This window comes from Bos indicus, chromosome 18 (assembly GCF_029378745.1).
Source record: "Bos indicus isolate NIAB-ARS_2022 breed Sahiwal x Tharparkar chromosome 18, NIAB-ARS_B.indTharparkar_mat_pri_1.0, whole genome shotgun sequence".
Lineage (NCBI taxonomy): Eukaryota > Metazoa > Chordata > Mammalia > Artiodactyla > Bovidae > Bos > Bos indicus.
In genome coordinates this window covers 37621475-37641742 of record NC_091777.1, presented here as the reverse complement: position 1 = coordinate 37641742, position 20268 = coordinate 37621475, and the positions used below count along the sequence as shown (strand labels likewise).

General features: G+C 40.1%; 1 long non-coding RNA gene across 1 annotated transcript in view; it reads right to left on the bottom strand.

Moving 5' to 3' along the window:
* LOC139177089 (uncharacterized) overlaps nt 1-20268 on the bottom strand; it is a 210234-nt gene that overhangs the window by 124368 nt on the left and 65598 nt on the right. Inside the window, exon 3 of the long non-coding RNA XR_011561511.1 lies at nt 401-580. This is a non-coding gene — a long non-coding RNA (uncharacterized lncRNA). The remainder of the gene's footprint in view (nt 1-400; nt 581-20268) is intronic.

Genomic DNA, 20268 nt, shown 5'->3' with positions numbered 1-20268 from the left:
GAAAACTATGCAAAAATTTAGAAGAATGTGATAGATTTGTATACGTGGACATGAAAAGATCAAGAAATGTTAAATTTAAAAGGCAGGTTGCCAAAAAAGAGTATAACACCATTTTTTATTAAGTATATAATTGCACAGAAAAAAGGCTAGAATGATATACACTAAAATAATAGCCATGCTCAGTTAACAGGGGGAGTGCAGCTGAGAGAATGAAGGAAAATAGTAAGTTTTTACATATTTATGTATCACTTGAATGTCCCACAAGCACAGATATATGTGATGTGCATACAATTTGTTTATACTACACATACTTGATCAGGAGAAAGGGGCAGAGCACAGACTCATTCAATCAAGGAGTCAAAGAAAGAGCTGTTGCTTCACAGAGGAAATCCCCACTTACATCCTGGTTCACAGCCATGGAATAGTCAGCACCGCACACAGATGAGAGCCAGGACTGGCATTGGGAGCTCCTGGAGCATGATTTCCTCAGTGGCAGAGGAGAGGAGACACTGAGCAGCTAGCTGTGCCAGGGATATCATGTTTGGCATTTCAAGACTACTGTGGGGCATCCTCCTGGAATCTGGAATTAAGAAAAAACAAGCAGAAAGTTAAACTTGAAAATCAACACAGAAAGGATCAAAGGAGAGAGATGAGAGGCTGCCTAAAATAGTAACAAAGTTCGCAGTTACCAATCTCCAAGCAATCTCCTAGGCCAACCACCAGGGACTTTCACACATCGTATCTCACTCAATTTCAACAACAACCCTCAGTTGTTTTTATTTTATTGAAGGGAAAATGAACTTAGAGAGGTTAAGGAAATTAGCAAGGATCACATAGCCTATATGCACATGGTAGTGCCAAGGATTTGAATTCAGCCCTGTTTAATTCAACACCTAAGTTTTTAACTATCATGAATGGTATCCCCTCTCCTGTCACAGAAGCAGAAAGTCTTCAGAGTCAGCAATACTGGATGATATTCTTGCTGTATGTGCTAATATAGCTAAGGATATAATAGGTCAAGTAAAACAAGTATAGCTTAGCCATGGAAGCACAGAACAAAGGTTTCAGACAAGCACATGGTGATAGTACCTATTCAAAGAGTCAACAAGAACCTTGGTCCAGGGATACGTTTGGTTCCACCAACAGGGGCACATGCTATATGAACAAACTGAAATTTCTCAGTGTTCCAGCATAAAGGCCAGTGCCTAGACTGTGGATTCACCAAGGCAATGTCATTCCAGAATGCCTTTTAGAGAATGAATAGCTCCAACATGGGCCTTAAGTGAGCTTCTTTTCTATTAGAAACGTCTATGGTCTTTCAGGTATATTTCCACTCTTTTTGGATATTTTAATTCTGTTCCAAATTCAGTCTAAGTGAATGACACAATCCATTGCTGAAGAATATATATATATATATATCACAAATCCATCATAAACCTAGGCCACCTGGCTTCTCCCCACAGACCTGGCATTAACACATACGGAATTGGGGTAAGTCAGGGTGCAAGAAAGGAGTTGGAGGGAAGGATGCTGTGTCCTTAAGCTTGAGAAAGAGATTTATGTAAAAATTCTGGAAGGACCCACTAATATTTTGAAAATTCATGTACACTTTTACCTATTTTGTATATTAGAGGTCTACATGAGATTTTTTTTCAAGAATGGATTACACTGCTTTAAACAAAAAAGGCTTGGACATCAATGAGGTAAAAGGAAGGGATGGCTGATGTTTGGTTCAGTCATGTAATGACTACTGTTTCTTTGGAAATTAATTCTCAGGCATTTTTGGCTATCGCTGATTGAGATGTGGTTGGAAACGGATTCCAAGAAGTTCTCCAGAGTGGCTCTACCAGTGCTCTTTTTGATTTACAGCCATAAAAGAGCCATCATAATTAAACCTTCACCCCAACCCTCAATCCTAAATAGATGTAGGTTTTTTAAGCACTATGTTGGGCACAAAAGGAATGCAGAGTTTTATGGAAAGTGCTAATCATCCCTTCAGGAGGCAGAGAGAATAATCAGTATAGGCTCCACACCTCAGCTGTTGAGTTTAAACCTCAGCTGCTGCTGCTGCTGCTGCTGTTAAGTCGCTTCAGTTGTGTCTGACTCTGTGCAACCCCATTGATGGCAGCCCACCAGGCTCCCCCGTCCCTGGGATTCTCCAGGCAAGAACACTGGAGTGGGTTGCCATTTCCTTCTCCAATGCATGAAAGTGAAAAGTGCAACTGAAGTCGTTCAGTCGTGTCTGAATCTTAGTGACCCCATGGACTGCAGCCTACCAGTCTCCTCCGTCCATGGGATTTTCCGGGCAAGAGTACTGGAGTGGGTTGCCATTGCCTTCTCCATTAAACCCCAGAGCTACTCCTTAATAGCCATGTGGTCTAGGGGAAGTTGTGTAATCTCTCCAAGCATTAGAATTTTGATATGTAAGATGTAAACTACAAATTACATTGGATTATTATAAGGACTAAATACCAGTAAAATGTTTTGTACTGAGGCTCAGATCAAATCTCCTCAAATGTTAATTTATATATTATCTCATTGGAAACAAAGATTTGAAGATAAAATCAAAAGTAACTTGGAGAACAGAAAGCAGTACAACACAGGGAGGCCATGAATTGAATAGTAAATAGGGAACAGGAAGAGGGAAGAAGGGAAACTAAAGATTTCATAATCTGCTGAGGTTTGGGCTTCAGTCTATAGGGTATGGGGATACACTTAAAGTTGTTTAGTAATTCACTTGTTCAGAAAAATACATGCTAAGTGCTTACTCTGTGCCAATCACCATTTTAGTGAAGGAAATAAGAAGGTAAGTAAGGTGGGATTTCTGCCCTTGAACACGTCCATTTTTTAGGAGACACAGACTTATAATACTAAGAGATGGGAGTTATAATAAAAATATATACCACGTGCTACGGAAAAGAGAGGGTGAAGTTTAGATGACTAAGTTTTACTTCCTAAAAGTATAAGCAGCAGGTCAGAATGTGGGTTGATTAAAAAATGAAGAGAGGTTTATCACAAATGTAAGAGGATGAAGTATAACCACCCACTGAGAAAGCATAGAGTAGCTGGAATTCAAACATTTAGGTTCAGGCTGAACCTAAAGCAATGGACCCTAAAAATCTGCTTCCTCACAGTCCACAGGCCTCTCAAAGATACAGGGAAAACACTCTCAAATACTTAGGGTGTCATCTCAGAAAGAAGTTTACTCCTCTGAAGCTAATCACTGCTTGACTCTTAAGAGCAACTGCGGAGAGGATGTCAACGAAACTTTTCTCTTGTACATTTAAGAATTTCACAATCATTGCCAGTTAAGGATGGGAAGAAGAGGAAAGAAGCAACAGAAGGATTACAAAAATTTTAAGTAGTTTAATGTTGAAGGGGTGATAAACTGGATAATACCTCCCCCTGACAAAGATGTCCATGCCTTAATTCCTGGAACCTGTGACTATGTTACCTTACCTGCTAATGAGAACTTTTCATGTGTGATTAAGGCTCTAGAGAAAGACATAGGGTGATAGAAGCTCAGGTTGGAGCGATGCACCTTGTAGACGGAAGAAGAGGCCATGAGCCAAGGAAGGTAGTCTTTTCCTATAATCTGGAAAAGACAAGGAAACAGATTCTTCCCCTGGAGCCTCCAGAGGGAACATAGCTCCATCAACACCCTTAACTCCTTGAGACTCATTTTAGACTTTTGACTTCCAGAATTGGAAGAGAATAAATGTGCTTTCTTTTTGAGCCACTAAGCTTACAGTTAGTTACAAAATAAATAGGAAAGTAATATGGGGAGATGGAGCTTCCTTCAGAAACCTCAAAGTTCAGTTAAGTATTTTATTAACCCTCTCAACAGTTTAAAGAGAATGAAAATGGAGACAGAGAGAAGTTAGAGCAAGTCATCCAAGACTAAACAGCAGAACAGGGAAGAAAATACTACCAAGTTTAATACCCAGAACACAACATGATTCTTCCAACTCCAAAAATGCAGAAAGCTCTCTGGAAGACTACCAAGCTTCGTTTGAGTGAGAAGTTCAGATCCTATACACAGGAAAGCCCAGGCATTTCATTTTGATGCAATCTCAGGGTCACAGTAAAAGGAAATGGTGGGTTATATTTGGTTTTTCTCACTGCCAGTAAAATAACATTCTTGCTGTAAGTGCTAAGTACTCATTCACTTCACAGTCAGGGATGCCCAGTCCCAACCCCCAAAAAAAGTATGTCAATATTAGCCACAGAGACAGAGAGAAACTCTCTTACCCTCCCAGGGCAGTCAGTTTATGCTAAGGTTAATGGGAGAAAAAAGAGAAAAAATGAAGTCCAGAAGAAAACGTATCTTTATCACTCACATCCCCAAGTAGATAAACACACTAAGAACCCTAGTGAATGCTAAATTTAGTTCTTTGCATCATTCCCAGCTTGCATATCTTGTGCACATGTATTTAAATACTGTTATCAATAACACCACTTCCTAGAATAAATATTTTTCATTTATGAATTTATGCCCATTTTGACCATGTGAAACAGGCAAATTAAACATACACCAGGAGATGAAGACGAAGGCAATACAGCAATCTCCAGCTAAGAAATTTGAAAAAAAAAAAAAAATATATATATATACACACACACACACACATATATATAGGGAATAAAGAAAAAAATCAACCTTTGATGAAATAATTGCTTCTGCTGTTATTTTTTGCTATTGCTTCAGAAATGTTCTCTCTCTCTCCCCCTTTCTTGTCCCTATAGCAAGGTGCCCTGCTGCTGTGCAGATGAAAGGTCCAGTCTCTTTAAAATTTCATGCAGAGCTCTTCACAACACTGAAGCTTTAAAGGCCCATGGCAAATACAACATATTGTTACACTTGATGGAAGGAGATAAAAATTACATGCAAAATATACTGTATATTCATTGTCTGGAAATAGTACAAACTTACAGGTTCCTGGTAACCAATATGGGCTTATATATTCTGATTTCAATATTTTAAAAAACAAAAGATACACATGGAGTGAGTATTGTAGCAAAAATAAGAATGAAAAGTCAAATCACCCATGGTTAGATTAGAGTCTTAGGATGTATGAATAATTTTATTTACAGTTTTCCTAAATTATTTTAGATATATGAAATGTATTTGTGTGTGTGTGTGTGTGTTAGTTGCTCAGTTGCGCCTGACTCTTTGCAACCCTATGGACTATAGTCCACCAGGCTCTTCAGTCCATGGAATTCTCTAGGCAAGAATACTGGAGTGGGTTGCCATTTCCTTCTCCAAGGGACCTTCCTGACCCAGGGATTGAGCCCAGGTCCCCTGCATTGCAGGCAGATTCTTTACCATCTGAGCCACCAGGGTAGCCCTGTATATTTCAAAGATATCAAAAGACACAAAGGGCAAGAAAAAAAAATATTTTCTAAAACTTGTATATAAGATGGGGTTCTTTACTCTAAGTTATTTTTAAATCTCTATAAGAAAAAAATGGAGATGATATCTTTTTAATTTTACCATACAAAATTATTTAAAAAAAAACATTAAGCATTAGAACTGAAGATACTGGAATGCAGAGCACAGTAATTCCAAAAGCAAGTTTATCAACCATTACTCACTGAGGCTTAATTACAATGGGTGAATTTGATTATAAAATTTTAAATTTACAAGGTAAACACCATTATCTATATATCAAAATTTTAGGTATTTTATTGTAGCTGTTTTCAAATGGCCCCATTTAGGCAGACTCATCCATTTGCATTTACTCATTTTCTTGCAAACGTTTCAGTTCAGTCGCTCAGTCGTGTCCGACTCTGCGACCCCATGAATTGCAGCATGCCAGGCCTCCCTGTCCATCATCAACTCCTGGAGTCCACTCAAACACATGTCCATCGAGTCGGTGATGCCATCCAACCATCTCGTCCTCTGTCGTCCCCTTCTCCTGCCCTCAATCCTTCCCAGCATCAGGGTCTTTTCAAATGAGTCAGCTCTTCACATCAGGTGACCAAAGTATTGGAGTTTCACCTACAACATCAGTCCTTCCAAAGAACACCCAGGACTGATCTCCTTTACGATGGACTGGTTGGATCTCCTTGCAGTCCAAGGGACTCTCAAGAGTCTTCTCCAACACCACAATTCAAAAGCATCAATTCTTTGGCACTCATCTTTCTTTATAGTCCAAGTCTCACATCCATACATGACCACTGGAAAAACCATAGCCTTGACTAGACGGACCTTTGTTGGCAAAGTAATATCTCTGCTTTTGAATATGCTGTCTAGGTTGGTCATAACTTTCCTTCCAAGGAGCAAGTGTCTTTTAATTTCATGGCTGCAATCACCATTTGCAGTGATTTTGGAGCCCAGAAAACTAAAGTCTGACATTGTATCCACTGTTTCCCCATCTATTTCCCATGAAGTGATGGGACCGGATGCCATGATCTTCGTTTTCTGAATGTTGAGCTTTAAGCCAACTTTTTCACTCTCCTCTTTCACTTTCATCAAGAGGCTTTTGAGTTCCTCTTCACTTTCTGCCATAAGGGTGGTGTCATCTGCATATCTGAGGTTACTGATATTTCTCCCAGCAATCTGGATTCCAGCTTATGCTTCCTCCAGCCCAGGGTTTCTCATGATGTACTCTGCATAGAAGTTAAATAAACAGGGTGACAATATACAGCCTTGATGTGCTCCTTTTCCTATTTGGAACCAGTCTGTTGTTCCATGTCCAGTTCTAACTGTTGCTTTCTGACCTACATACAGATTTCTCAAGAGGCGGGTCAGGTGGTCTGGTATTCCCATCTCTTTCAGAATTTTCCACACTTTATTGTGATCCACACAGTCAAAGGCTTTGGCATAGTCAATAAAGCAGAAGTAGATGTTTTTCTGGAACTCTCTTGCTTTTTCTTGCATCCAGCAGATGTTGGATATTTGATCTCTGGCTCCTCTGCCTTTTCTAAAACCCGCTTGAACATCAGGAAGTTCACGGTTCACATATTGCTGAAGCCTGGCTTGGAGAATTTTAAGCATTACTTTACTAGCGTGTGAGATGAGTGCAACTGTGCGGTAGTTTGAGCATTCTTTGGCATTGCCTTTCTTTGGGATTGGAATGAAAACTGACCTTTTCCAGTCCTGTGGCCACTGCTGAGTTTTCCAAATTTGCTGGCATATTGAGTGCAGCACTTTCACAGCATCATCTTTCAGGATTTGAAATAGCTCAACTGGAATTCTATCACCTCCACTAGCTTTGTTCGTAGTGATGCTTTCTAAGGCCCACTTGACTTCACATTCCAGGATGTCTGGCTCTAGGTCAGTGATCACACCATCGTGATTAACTGGGCCATGAAGATCTTTTTTGTACAGTTCTTCTGTGTATTCTTGCCACCTCTTATCTTCTGCTTCTGTTAGGCCCCTACCATTTCTGTCCTTTATTGAGCCCATCTTTGCATGAAATGTTCCCTTGGTATCTCTAATTTTCTTGAAGAAATCTCTAGTCTTTCCCATTTTGTTGGTTTCCTCTATTTCTCTGCATTGATCACTGAGGAAGGCTTTCTTATCTCTCCTTGCTATTCTTTGGAACTCTGCATTCAAATGGGTATATCTTTCCTTTTCTCCTTTGCTTTTCGCTTCTCTTCTTTTCACAGCTATTTGTAAGGCCTCCCCAGACAGCCATTTTGCTTTTCTGCATTTCTTTTTCTAGGGGATGGTGTTGATTCCTGTCTCCTGTACAATGTCACGAACCTCCATCCACAGTTCATGAGGCACACTGTCTATCAGATCTAGTCCCTTAAATCTATTTCTCACTTCCTCTGTATAGTCATAAGGGATTTGATATAGGTCATACCTGAATGGTCTAGTGGTTTTCTCCACTTTCTTCAATTTCAGTCTGAATTTGGCAATAAGGAGTTCATGATCTGAGCCACAGTCAGCTCCCAGTCTTGTTTTTGCTGACCGTATAGAGCTTCTCCATCTTTGGCTGCAAAGAATATAATCAATCTGATTTCGGTGTCGACCATCTGGTGATGTCCATGTGTAGAGTCTTCTCTTGTGTTGTTGGAAGAGGGTGTTTGTTATGACCAGTGCGTTCTCTTGGCAAAACTCTGTTAGCCTTTGCCCTGCTTCATTCTGTACTCCAAGGCCAAATTCACCTGTTACTCCAGGTGTTTCTTGACTTCCTACTTTTGCATTCCAGTCCCTTATAATGAAAAGGACATCTTTTTTTCAGTGTTAGTTCTAGAAAGTCTTGTAGGTCTTCATAGAACTGTTCAGCTTCAGCTTCTTCAGTGTTGCTGGTAAGGCATAGACTTGGATTACCATAATATTGAATGGTTTGCCTTGGAAAGGAACAGAGATCATTCTGTCGTTTTTGAGATTGCATCCAAGTACTGCATTTCGGATTCTCTTGTTGACTATGATGGCTACTCCACTTCTTCTAAGGTATTCCTTCCCACAGCAGTAGGTATAATGGTCATCTGAGTTAAATTCACCCATTCCAGTCCATCTTAGTTCACTGATTCCTAGAATGTAGATGTTCACTCTTGTCATCTCCTGTTTGACCACTTCCAATTTGCCTTGATTCATGGACCTGACATTCCAGGTTCCTATGCAATATTGCTCTTTACAGCATCGAACTCTGCTTCCATCACCAGTCCCATTCACAACTGGGTGTTGTTTTTGCTTTGGCTCCATCCCTTCATTCTTTCTGGAGTTATTTCTCCACTGATCTCCAGTAGCATATTGGGCACCTACTGACCTGGGGAGTTCATCTTTCAGTGTCCTATCATTTTGCCTTTTCATACTGTTCATGGGGTTCTCAAGGCAAAAATACTGAAGTGGTTTGCCATTCCCTTCTCCAGTGGACCACATTCTTTCAGACCTCTCCACCATGACCTGGCCATCTTGGGTGGCCCCACAAGGCATGGCTTAGTTTCATTGAGTTAAACAAGGCTGTGGTCTGTGTGATCATATTGGCTAGTTGTCTGTGATTGTAGTTTCAGTCTGTCTGCCCTCTGATCCCCTCTCTCAGTGCCTACCGTCTTACTTGGGTTTCTCTTACCTTGGACATGGGGTCTCTCTTCACGGCTGCCCCAGGAAAGTGTGGCTGCTGCTCCTTACCTTGGAAGCAGGGTAGCTCCCCTCAGCCACAGCCCCTGCCCTTGGGCACAAGGTAGCTCCTCTCGGCTGCGCTCCTGCGCCGTCACAAACGTTTAGTGGCTATCTACTATATGCCAGGCACTGTGCTAGGTGTCAGGAATAAAAAAAAAAAAAAACAGAAAGATGTTGTTCCTGTATCCAGAGGGATTACAATATTGTAAAAGGAGATGAACACAGTAAAAGGTAAGTAAGCCCTAGAGGTCCTATTGCAGAAGTGGGGATATCATAGTAGCACAAAGAATAGCTGATTGGTTTCTCCTAACAGCTATCAGGAAGAAAAAAGTTCTATGCAGTGTCAGTCCTTGACTAGGGGCTTAGAAACCACATAGGTACTAATGGTATAAACCAAGAGAGCAGTAGCAGAATGAGGGAAGAGGAGACAGATTTTGGAAAAATCAAGAGTAAAAAATCTGTACAACTCAGGTACTGATTAGAAGTAGAAAGCCAGAGCATGAGAGAATCATAGGATGAGTCCCAGATTTCTAATATTGGTATCATCCACCATTTCAACAATTATTTACTACTTAATAAGTGCCAGACAGAATGTGGTCCACTGGAGAAGGGAATGGCAAACCAGTATTCTTGCCTTGAGAACTCCATGAACAGTATGAAAAGGCAAAATGATAGGATACTGAAAGAAAAACTCCCCAGATCAGTAGGTGCCCAATATGCTACTGGAGATCAGTAGAGAAATAACTCCAGAAAGAATGAAGGGATGGAGCCAAAGCAAAAGAATACCCAGCTGTGGATGTGACTGGTGATAGAAGCAAGGTCCGATGCTGTAAAGAGCAATATTGCATAGGAACCTGGAATGTCAGGTCCATGAATCAAGGCAAATTGGAAGTGTCAAACAAGAGATGGCAAGAGTGAATGTCGACATTCTAGGAATCAGCGAACTGAAATGGACTGGAATGGATGAATTTAACTCAGATGATCATTACGTCTACTACTGCGGGCAGGAATCCCTCAGAAGAAATGGAGTAGCCATCATGGTCAACAAAAGAGTCCGAAATGCAGTACTTGGATGCAATCCAAAAACGACAGAATGATCTCTGTTCCTTTCCAAGGCAAACCATTCAATATCACAGTAATCCAAGTCTATGCCCCAACCAGTAACGCTGAAGAAGCTGAAGTTGAATGGTTCTATGAAGACCTACAAGACCTTTTAGAACTAACACCCAAAAAAGATGTCCTTTTCATTATAGGGGACTGGAATGCAAAAGTAGGAAGTCAAGAAACACCTGGAGTAACAGGCAAATTTGGCCTTGGAATACGGAATGAAGCAGGGCAAAGACTGATAAGAGTTTTGCCAAGAAAATGCACTGGTCATAACAAACACCCTCTTCCAACAACACAAGAGAAGACTCTATACATGGACATCACCAGATGGTCAACATCGAAATCAGATTGATTATATTCTTTGCAGCCAAAGATGGAGAAGCTCTATACGGTCAGCAAAAACAAGACCAGGAGCTGACTGTGGCTCAGACCATGAACTCCTTATTGCCAAATTCAGACTTAAATTGAAGAAAGTAGGGAAAACCACTAGACCATTCAGGTATGACCTATATCAAATCCCTTATGACTATACAGAGGAAGTGAGAAATAGATTTAAGGGCCTAGATCTGATAGATAGAGTGCCTGATGAGCTATGGAATGAGGTTCATGACATTGTACAGGAGACAGGGATCAAGACCATCCCCATGGAAAAGAAATGCAAAAAGGCAACATGGCTGTCTGGGGAGGCCTTACAAATAGCTGTGAAAAGAAGAGAAGCAAAAAGCAAAGGAGAAAAGGAAAGATATAAACATCTGAATGCAGAGTTCCAAAGAATAGCGAGAAGAGATAAGAAAGCCTTCCTCAGCGATCAATGCAAAGAAATAGAGGAAAACAACAGAATGGGAAAGACTAGAGATTTCTTCAAGAAACTCAGAGATGCCAAAGGAACATTTCATGCAAAGATGGGCTCAATAAAGGACAGAAATGGTATGGACCTAACAGAAGCAGAAGATATTAAGAAGAGGTGGCAAGAATACACAGAAGAACTGTACAAAAAAGATCTTCATGACCCAGATAATCACAATGGTGTGATCATTCATCTAGAGCCAGACATCCTGGAATGTGAAGTCAAGTGGGCCTTAGAAAGCATCACTACGAACAAAGCTAGTGGAGGTGATAGAATTCCAGTTGAGCTATTTCAAATCCTGAAAGATGATGCTGTGAAAGTGCTGCACTCAATATGCCAGCAAATTTGGAAAACTCAGCAGTGGCCACAGGACTGGAAAAGGTCAGTTTTCATTCCAATCCCAAAGAAAGGCAATGCCAAAGAATGCTCAAACTACCGCACAGTTGCACTCATCTCACACACTAGTAAAGTAATGCTTAAAATTCTCCAAGCCAGGCTTCAGCAATATGTGAACAGTGAACTTCCTGATGTTCAAGATGGTTTTAGAAAAGGCAGAGGAACCAGAGATCAAATATCTAATATCTGCTGGATGCAAGAAAAAGCAAGAGAGTTCCAGAAAAACATCTACTTCTGCTTTATTGACTATGCCAAAGCCTTTGACTGTGTGGATCACAATAAAGTGTGGAAAATTCTGAAAGAGATGGGAATACCAGACCACCTGACCTGCCTCTTGAGAAATCTGTATGCAGGTCAGGAAGCAACAGTTAGAACTGGCCAAGGGACAACAGGTTCCAAATAGGAAAAGGAGTCCGTCAAGGCTGTATATTGTCACCCTGTTTATTTAACTTCTATGCAGAGTACATCATGAGAAACGCTGGACTGGAAGAAACACAAGCTGGAATCCAGATTGCCGGGAGAAATATCAATAACCTCAGATATGCAGATGACACCACCCTTATGGCAGAAAGTGAAGAGGAACTCAAAAGCCTCTTGATGAAGGTGAAAGTGGAGAGTGAAAAAGTTGGCTTAAAGCTCAACATTCAGAAAACGAAGATCATGGCATCCGGTCCCATCACTTCATGGGAAATAGATGGGGAAACAGTGAAACAGTGTCAGACTTTAGTTTTCTGGGCACCAAAATCACTGCAAATGGTGATTGCAGCCATGAAATTAAAAGACACTTGCTCCTTGGAAGGAAAGTTATGACCAACCTAGACAGCATATTCAAAAGCAGAGATACTACTTTGCCAACAAAGGTCCGTCTAGTCAAGGCTATGGTTTTTCCTGTGGTCATATATGGATGTGAGAGTTGGACTTTGAAGAAGGCTGAGCACCGCAGAATTGATGCTTTTGAATTGTGGTGTTGGAGAAGACTCTTGAGAGTCCCTTGGACTGCAAGGAGATCCAACCAGTCCATTCTGAAGGAGATCAGCCCTGGGATTTCTTTGGAAGGAATGATGCTAAAGCTGAAACTCCAGTACTTTGGCCACCTCACGCGAAGAGTTGACTCATGTGAAAGACTCTGATGCTGGGAGGGATTGGAGGCAAGAGGAGAAGGGGACGACAGAGAATGAGATGGCTGGATGGCATCACTGACTTGATGGACGTGAGTCTGAGTGAACTCCGGGAGTTGGTGATGGACAGGGAGGCCTGGCGTGCTGCGATTCATGGGGTTGCAAAGAGTCAGACATGACTGAGCGACTGATCTGATCTGATCTGATCTGAAGTGCCAGACACCATTCTAAATATTGAAGACATAACAGTGCCCACATAAGAATTCAAACCCCTAAACTTAGAGAACAAATGGAAAGCTACAACGAAAGAGTAGTATTAGAATTGATAAGTGCTGTGAAGAAAATAGAGCAGTTTCAAGGAACATAGAGAAGGCCAAGACAGTTTTATCATGGTGAACAAGATGAAATTGCAGATTCAGGGAAGCAGGGTCAGGTTATAAAAGACTTACAGGCCAGGTAAGAATTTTGAGTGTAAAGAAAAAAATTTGCAGGTTTTCAGCAGAAGTGACGACAGATCGTGGGGAAATAGATTAGGGAGTAAAAAAGGAAACAGGCTAGCTCAAAGGTCTTTCAGTGATCTAGACTGGAAATGAAGGTGACTTGGACCAGGTGAGAAAAGTTGGGCATTCCTAGGGTCCCTTTCAGGGGTGGAGTTGGAAGTTCTTGCAAATAGGTTAGCTGTGCAGGGTGAAGAAAATAGAGCAAGTTTATTCTTGGGCTTTGCTTGAGGGACTGGGTAAATAAAGCAACTGAGATGGGGAAGACCTGGGGCAGAAGTAAGGCAGGAGAGGGAATCAAAAATATTTGGGGGCATATTAGGTTTCAGACACCCCTTAGACATCGAAGTAGAGGTACCAAGTAGGCAGTTGGTTACATGAGATGAAGTCAGAAGAGAGGTCAGGGCTGGATATGAATTGGGGAACCTCCCAGTATATGCATGCAAAGGGCCTAGGACTGAAAGAGATCATGGGGCTTGGAGCAAGGGTGTTAGTGGGAGGGACTGTCAATGGATGAGAGATCACTGAGGATCTCCCACACTTAGAGGTCAGACAGAAAAGGTCACAAAAATCAGCAAAAAAAAAAAAAGACCATGAAGTTGCAGCCACAGAGATAAGAAGGAAACCTGGTGAATGTGATGTCACAAAAGCCAAAGGAACAGTGTTTTAAGGAATAGTTTGCTATGGGGAAAACATTTGAAAGGTCAAGGAATGTGAGGATAGAGAAGTTAACCACTAGATTTGAAATCATTAAAATTTTTGGTAACCTTAGAAAAAGATTTTCTGTGCAGGTGAGAGGACAGAGCATCTACAACAGTTTTGAAAAGATAATAAGATGTAAGGAAGCACAAACAGCTAGTGTCCGCAACTTTTATGATTTAAATGTTGTTGTAAAAGGCAACCTAGAGATGAGGCCTTAGCTGAGATGGGGAGTGAGGAGATGAGAAGTTAAGGAAAGGGAGATGACAGGGCATGTGTTCATTTGCTGATAGTAACAGTTCTGTACAAAGGCAAAAATGGATGATGCAAGAAGTGAAGTTTTAAGAAGGCAAAAAGAGATATATTCCAGAATATAAGAAATGGAATCCCTTTGATAGGAGTAGGCAATTGATTTTTTTTTTAATCTATAAAGGACATTTCCAAATTTAAAAAATTTGAATATAGACTATATTAAGTGGTTTTATTGAATTGATGTTAATTTTCTTAGATATGAGAATGATAATGTGGTCACATAAAAGTGTTCTTTTCCTTGGCAATAAATGCTGAAGTATTCAGATGAAATAAATGATATCTGCAAAAAAAGAGATGAATAAGACATTCTTTTATCTAATAAGATAGATGAACCAAATAGGTAAAATATTAACAATCTGTAGGGTTAGGAGTAGTTGACTGCTTTCTGTGCTATTTTTTCAGCTTCTCCATTGATTCGAAATTTTCCCAGATTAAAGTTGCATGGGGACATTACAGAGGTTTGAGGTAACCCTCTCCTTACTAGACCTTCTAAATCAGAATCTCTGGAGATGGGACCTAGGAATCTGTTTTTTATAAAAGCCCCTATGATGGTTTTGATTTGTAGTTCAACTGATTATCTATTACTGCATATTAACCACTTCAAAATATACTGACTTGAAAGAACAACCCTTTTAACTGCTCACCAATCTGTGGGTCAAGAATTTGGAAAGGACTTGGCAGAGCAGTCACTCAGCTGGGACTTCAGGATTCAAGACGGCCTGACTCACTGTCTGTGGCCTTGCTGCTCAGCTGGGGCTTCTCCATGTGGCCTCTTTCTCCAGGAGGATAGCCTGGACTCCTTAACAGCTATGTCCCCCTGCTGTGGGAACAGAAGTTATGAGACCTGGGCTTAGAAGTCTAAAATATCACTTCTATCACATCCTATCAGCCAAAGTAGGTCACAAAGCCAGATCCGACTCAAGGGAGTAGAGAAAGAGACTCCATTTCTTGATGGCAAGAACAACGACATCATATTAACAAAGCAAGTGTGGAGCAGAAAGGTGTGATTCACTGAGAGGCTGTTATAACAATCTACTACAGACACCAGCTAAATTAGACTACCAATTTAAATAATACAAGCTTGTGTCACACTGTAAGTATCTTGTCCATGTGTAAAAAGTTCTTCTAAAACTGTCTGAAAAAAGTTAACCTTCAAAAAAAAAAAAAAGTTAACCTTCTTAATATGGAAGAAACTTGCAATTTTATGATGCTAATAAGTTTCTCAATAGATCATAAACATTCCAAAAGTAAAATCCAATCTACCCCACTTATTGCAAGACTCCAGGACCCAGATTTAGATCACAGCAGTTCTGTAAATAAGCTAAAGGACAATAGAAGAAGTTCTACAAGAGTCTCAGCAAGTTCTCACCAAATTTACAGATAAATAGAGAGCAGAAATGGAATGGGATGCTTGTCTAGTGGAGAAGAGTAGCCCTTCCTCATTTTTGCCCTATGGGTGATGACAGAGGTCAAACTTATAACATCTACTCCTTCTTTAACTGTTTTATGCTTCATTAGCTGATCACCATGTTAACAGAGGCAGCAAGACCTCCAACCAGGATATTGAATAGGAAGAGGAGTATAGGGCCAGGACCTCCCAAAGCAGAGTGACAGAAAGAAGATGGGAGAAGCTACTCTAGCTCTCATCACCATTACCAGAACTTCCAATCTAGTGGGGTCTGAATTAACATGATTTTTGTTATGTGCACATATGAGACTTAAGTAAACCCTACATGGGACAGGCATAAATGTGTCCCTGAACAGAATGGCTTTTTGCACATCGTCCTTACTATGGAAAAATTTTATTCACATGACCTGTCAAAATCAAAAACAGCATCTATACTACTCGAAAGAATTAAGGTATGTAGAAGATTGACCCTTCCCGTGCCTTTTGTTTACTTAGGCACTATGCACATAAACTACCTCGTTATGGTACCTACTGGCACTGCACAGTGTGGCAGTGCTATATTTTGAAGCCAAGGTTACCTTGCTTAAAGTCGCACTACACTAAGTATTGATAAGACCAAAAGGTAAGAATCTCTGTTTATAGAAATTAGAGAATCAATTAGCCAGATTAGGAGGTATTCTGACTTTCTCAAGGGCTACTAAAATTACCCACAGAGGAGAACTCAATAGTGGAAATGCATTAGAGTCAATGGGCTCCTCTTCTGACTCTTCTATCCTCCAGGGGATCTTCCCAACCAAGGAATCGAACCTGCGTCTCTTAAGTCTCCTGCATTAGCAGGTGGGTTCTTCACCACTGCTGCTGCTGCTGCTAAGTCGCTTCAGTCGTGTCCGACTCTGTGCAACCCCATAGATGGCAGCCCACCAGGCTCCCCCATCCCTGGGAAGCCCTGCATCTGCTCTTTATGGATAGATAAATATTTGAAATACATGAAAACCATCATGGAGATGATGATTAACTATCAATACAATGTATTTTAAGAGCATATACCTTTACTGAGTTTTTATCCTACTACCTTCTAGAGGCTTTTCTGGTGGCTCAGTGGTAAAGAAGGTACCTGCCAATGCAGGAGGCAGGAAGCATGAGAGACGAGGTTTCAGTCCCTGGGTTGGGAAGATCCCCTGGAGGAGGAAATGGCAACCCACTCCAGTCTTCTTGCCTGGGAAATCCCAAGGACAGAAGAACCTAGAGAGCTACAGTCCATTGGGTTGCAGGAGAGTCAGACATGACTTAGCAGCTAAGCAACTGTCTTCTAGATAACTTTCACTTAATATATTTAGTGTAAAACATGTTTTCATTTCAAAGCTGCATCTTTAAATTCTTGGCATCCCAGAAATTTTTTTCATTCTCCATTGACACTTTAAAACTTTACTCATGTTACCTATATTACGAGATATTTCTGTCATTTTTGTTTACTACATTTTCACCCTTATTTTAGCTACTAGAAGGAATTATAGGAAGTATTCCCAATGCCAATCAAGTTTTATTACACAATAGCACAAACTATTACAACTGTGTCAACATTTATAAGTATTACTATCTAAGCAGTGTGTGTGTTTTACTGAAACAATCTATAGATAGGAAGGGTGTGTACATGTGAGTAGCATTTTCTTGAACTTTCAGAATTTGGTCTATGTGATGTCCAGAGACAATCAGTTTAGGCAAAATCAAATGTTGAAACAGATCATAAATAGTATTGATCATATACTAAAATGGTAATACGATGTGAAAAATGTTTTGTAAAATGTAAAATATATACAATGTCCATGTACTACTAGGAAATTTAGCTGTCATATGGCTCCAAGTTTCAGCTGATAGATAACTCTTTGTAATGTTAAAATTCCAGGTGAAAGACAATTCACTGAAAGACAATTGACTAAAAGACTCACTAAAAATAACATATATAATCTAAAAATCTGATGAATGTTCAACTGTAATAAGTAGTAATAGATGCTGACTTTCACTGGACAGCTATGAGGTTCCAGACCAAGCTAAAGGCTTCACTTTCATCATATATTACTTTTAATTCTCACAACTGGCTTTGCCTCCTCAACTTTCCCACTACTCAATATGTATAGAAACCCATGAAGCCTGTCCCACTGCTGGAGGCCTAAGGTGAAAGGGCCAAGAAGATCAACACTCACACCTTCTGTGGAAAAGGCACACAAATGAGGAATTTCTGCCTAGCAAAGCAGTGATCTCCTGATTTTATAGATGAAGACACTGAGGCTTGAGGCATTAACCAATTTGTCGAAGATCTCACTGCCTGTAAGTGTCAAACTGAAACTTGAAGCAAAGCAGTTCCCGAACCTCAATTTCAATGGCTGTATTCCAATGCCTGCTGAGGGAAAGTTTTATCAGTAATCTTCTCATGTATGAATTTGAGATTTAAGGAACAACAATTCTTAAAATATCTGGACTTGCTTAAAATCATGCCCTTTAAGAAATCAAGACCATTTATGTTGTTTTCAATCACTGAACTTACTAAACAGTGCTACTGCCACTTCTCTAGCTTAGGAATCAGACAAAGCTTCAAACTTTAGAATTTATGCTGAAATATTTCATGGGGTTCTTCTCTGCCTATTTCTCTCAAATCTTTTTTCTTTTAGTAAAATATTAAGAGTAACAGCTTTGCCCCATATGAAGCTAACAACAGAAAGATATGTAACTGATATATTCTGCAAAAATATATGCATGCAAATAGCTTACACAAAAGTGTAATTAAATTAAGGGACAATTGAACAGGTGCTACTTATTCAAAAAGTCTCCTGTAAGTTAATCAGATAATAAAGAACACACACCAAAAGAATCAAAGAAATAGAACATACCCTCAAGTTATATCACAAGGAAAAAAATCTCTCTGGATAAGAAATTCAGGTTTATTTTATCTTAAATCAGACCAAGGGGATTTAGGTTGCTTTTTTAATCTACTTGTTCATAATGATCTCTCAGATTAATCATACTGTTTAATAGAATATTATTATTAATTAGACATGTCATTGCTTCAGGCAGAAAATTATTGGAAAGTAAAAAGGTCTATATTCCAAAGGCTCATAAGAGAAAGATTTCCATTTCTATCATTGCACATCTCTTTCAGTTCCAATTCTCAATGGAAATTCCTCAACCAATTCAGTCCTTGTAACACTAACATTTAGAAGTGTCTCCCATTTATAAGATAGCTGAACTAGGGTTTGCCTTATAAGACTTTTTTGATGTTATTTATAAGCCCATTATATTTTCTTAGGGCATGAAGGTTCAGAAGACAACCTTTCTGTGTAGCTCAGATTTTTACCATCTTCCATTAGGGGTACTAGACAGAACTAATGCACAGGGAAGAACAACTGGGTCATCAGTTTTATCAGTCAGGCTGGTGTCCTCTCAAATGCTTTTGCTTCCATCTGGTTTCCTTTCACAAATCACTTCTGCTTCTTCCTCATTTCCATAGCCCCTTGTATTTTTATCTGTGCCACTCTAGACACACAGGAAAACTCTTATTGTTCCTCCTATAGGCCAGGACTCCATGAGTCTTTCTCAGGTACCCTATACCTACATTCCTTTTGCTCCCACACTACGCTACATCTAAGAGGCTTCTAAAATCATACTGCTTTCCAGAACACCAGCATAAGAATGAGGGCACAGGTAACTCTGTCCCCAGGTTCCTCAGTTTATGATTTGGCCCTATTGTCTATCCACTCTCACCCTTCATCCTCCCTTTCTCCTCCAGTCTCCTTACTCAGAGCAGCCAAGCAGATGACCTAACCTCCCATTACACAGTGAAAAGTAGGACTCTTAGCCAAACTTCAACTTCTGGCACACTCACCACTGATTTTTCCTAGCTGTACAAAGTTCATCTCTTCACTTGTATCCCATTTCTCATCCCACCCTCCTCTTTACGAATCTCCCTTCATTAACTGCCATCCTCTGTATCTTTATCCTATCTCCTTCACTCTTTCCCCTCAGCTACTAAAATAAATATGTGGCTGTCATTAAATATACACACAACATCAGAAACAAGAACCACACACAAAACTCCCCCTTGACCCTCTTATCTCTCATCTTCCTGTAACAGCTAAGCTTCTTCAAAAAATATTGAGAAGAATGTTCCAGACAAAGGGAAGAGTGTTTGTATAGACCGTGGGATAGCAAAGAACACAACCCTCTGAGAAATTTGAAGGTCTCTGTGAGTGGAAAATCAATAGAGTGGTGGGAAGTCAGACAAAGGCTAGAGAACACTGGACTTATGATTCATGAAGGATTTAACCTATATCATGGACTTGTTTGAAGATCAAGTAAGAGTGTAAATATTAAGTACCTAGTTCATGTAATAAAATGTAGCTATTGTATTTTAATATATATGACCCTGACTTCTAACTTCATTAAAGCACCCTACAAGGCTAGAGAAGTGAGAACAATCCCTTTGTCACTGGGTTGACAGTCTACTTGAGGCAGATTTTATGCAGAATAAAGACAAAATCTCTCAACTGCACATAGAGGGCTCATTTGGAAGCATTTGGCACAAGCATTGGAAGCATAATGGGTACAAGATGATATGTGTAGCAAAATCAACATGTGTTAACAGATATGTAAAACTAAGAAAAAACTTGCCCTGAAGTTCCCATTCTGGGAGGTGGAGGTTGGGTGGGTAGAGTGAGAAATCAGACTAGAAACTGTCAATTAAAGCTAATTCCATCTCACAAGACAACAAAATTCAAAAAGTAGCCCTGGACTAAATCCTGGAGTACAAAAAACCTGCT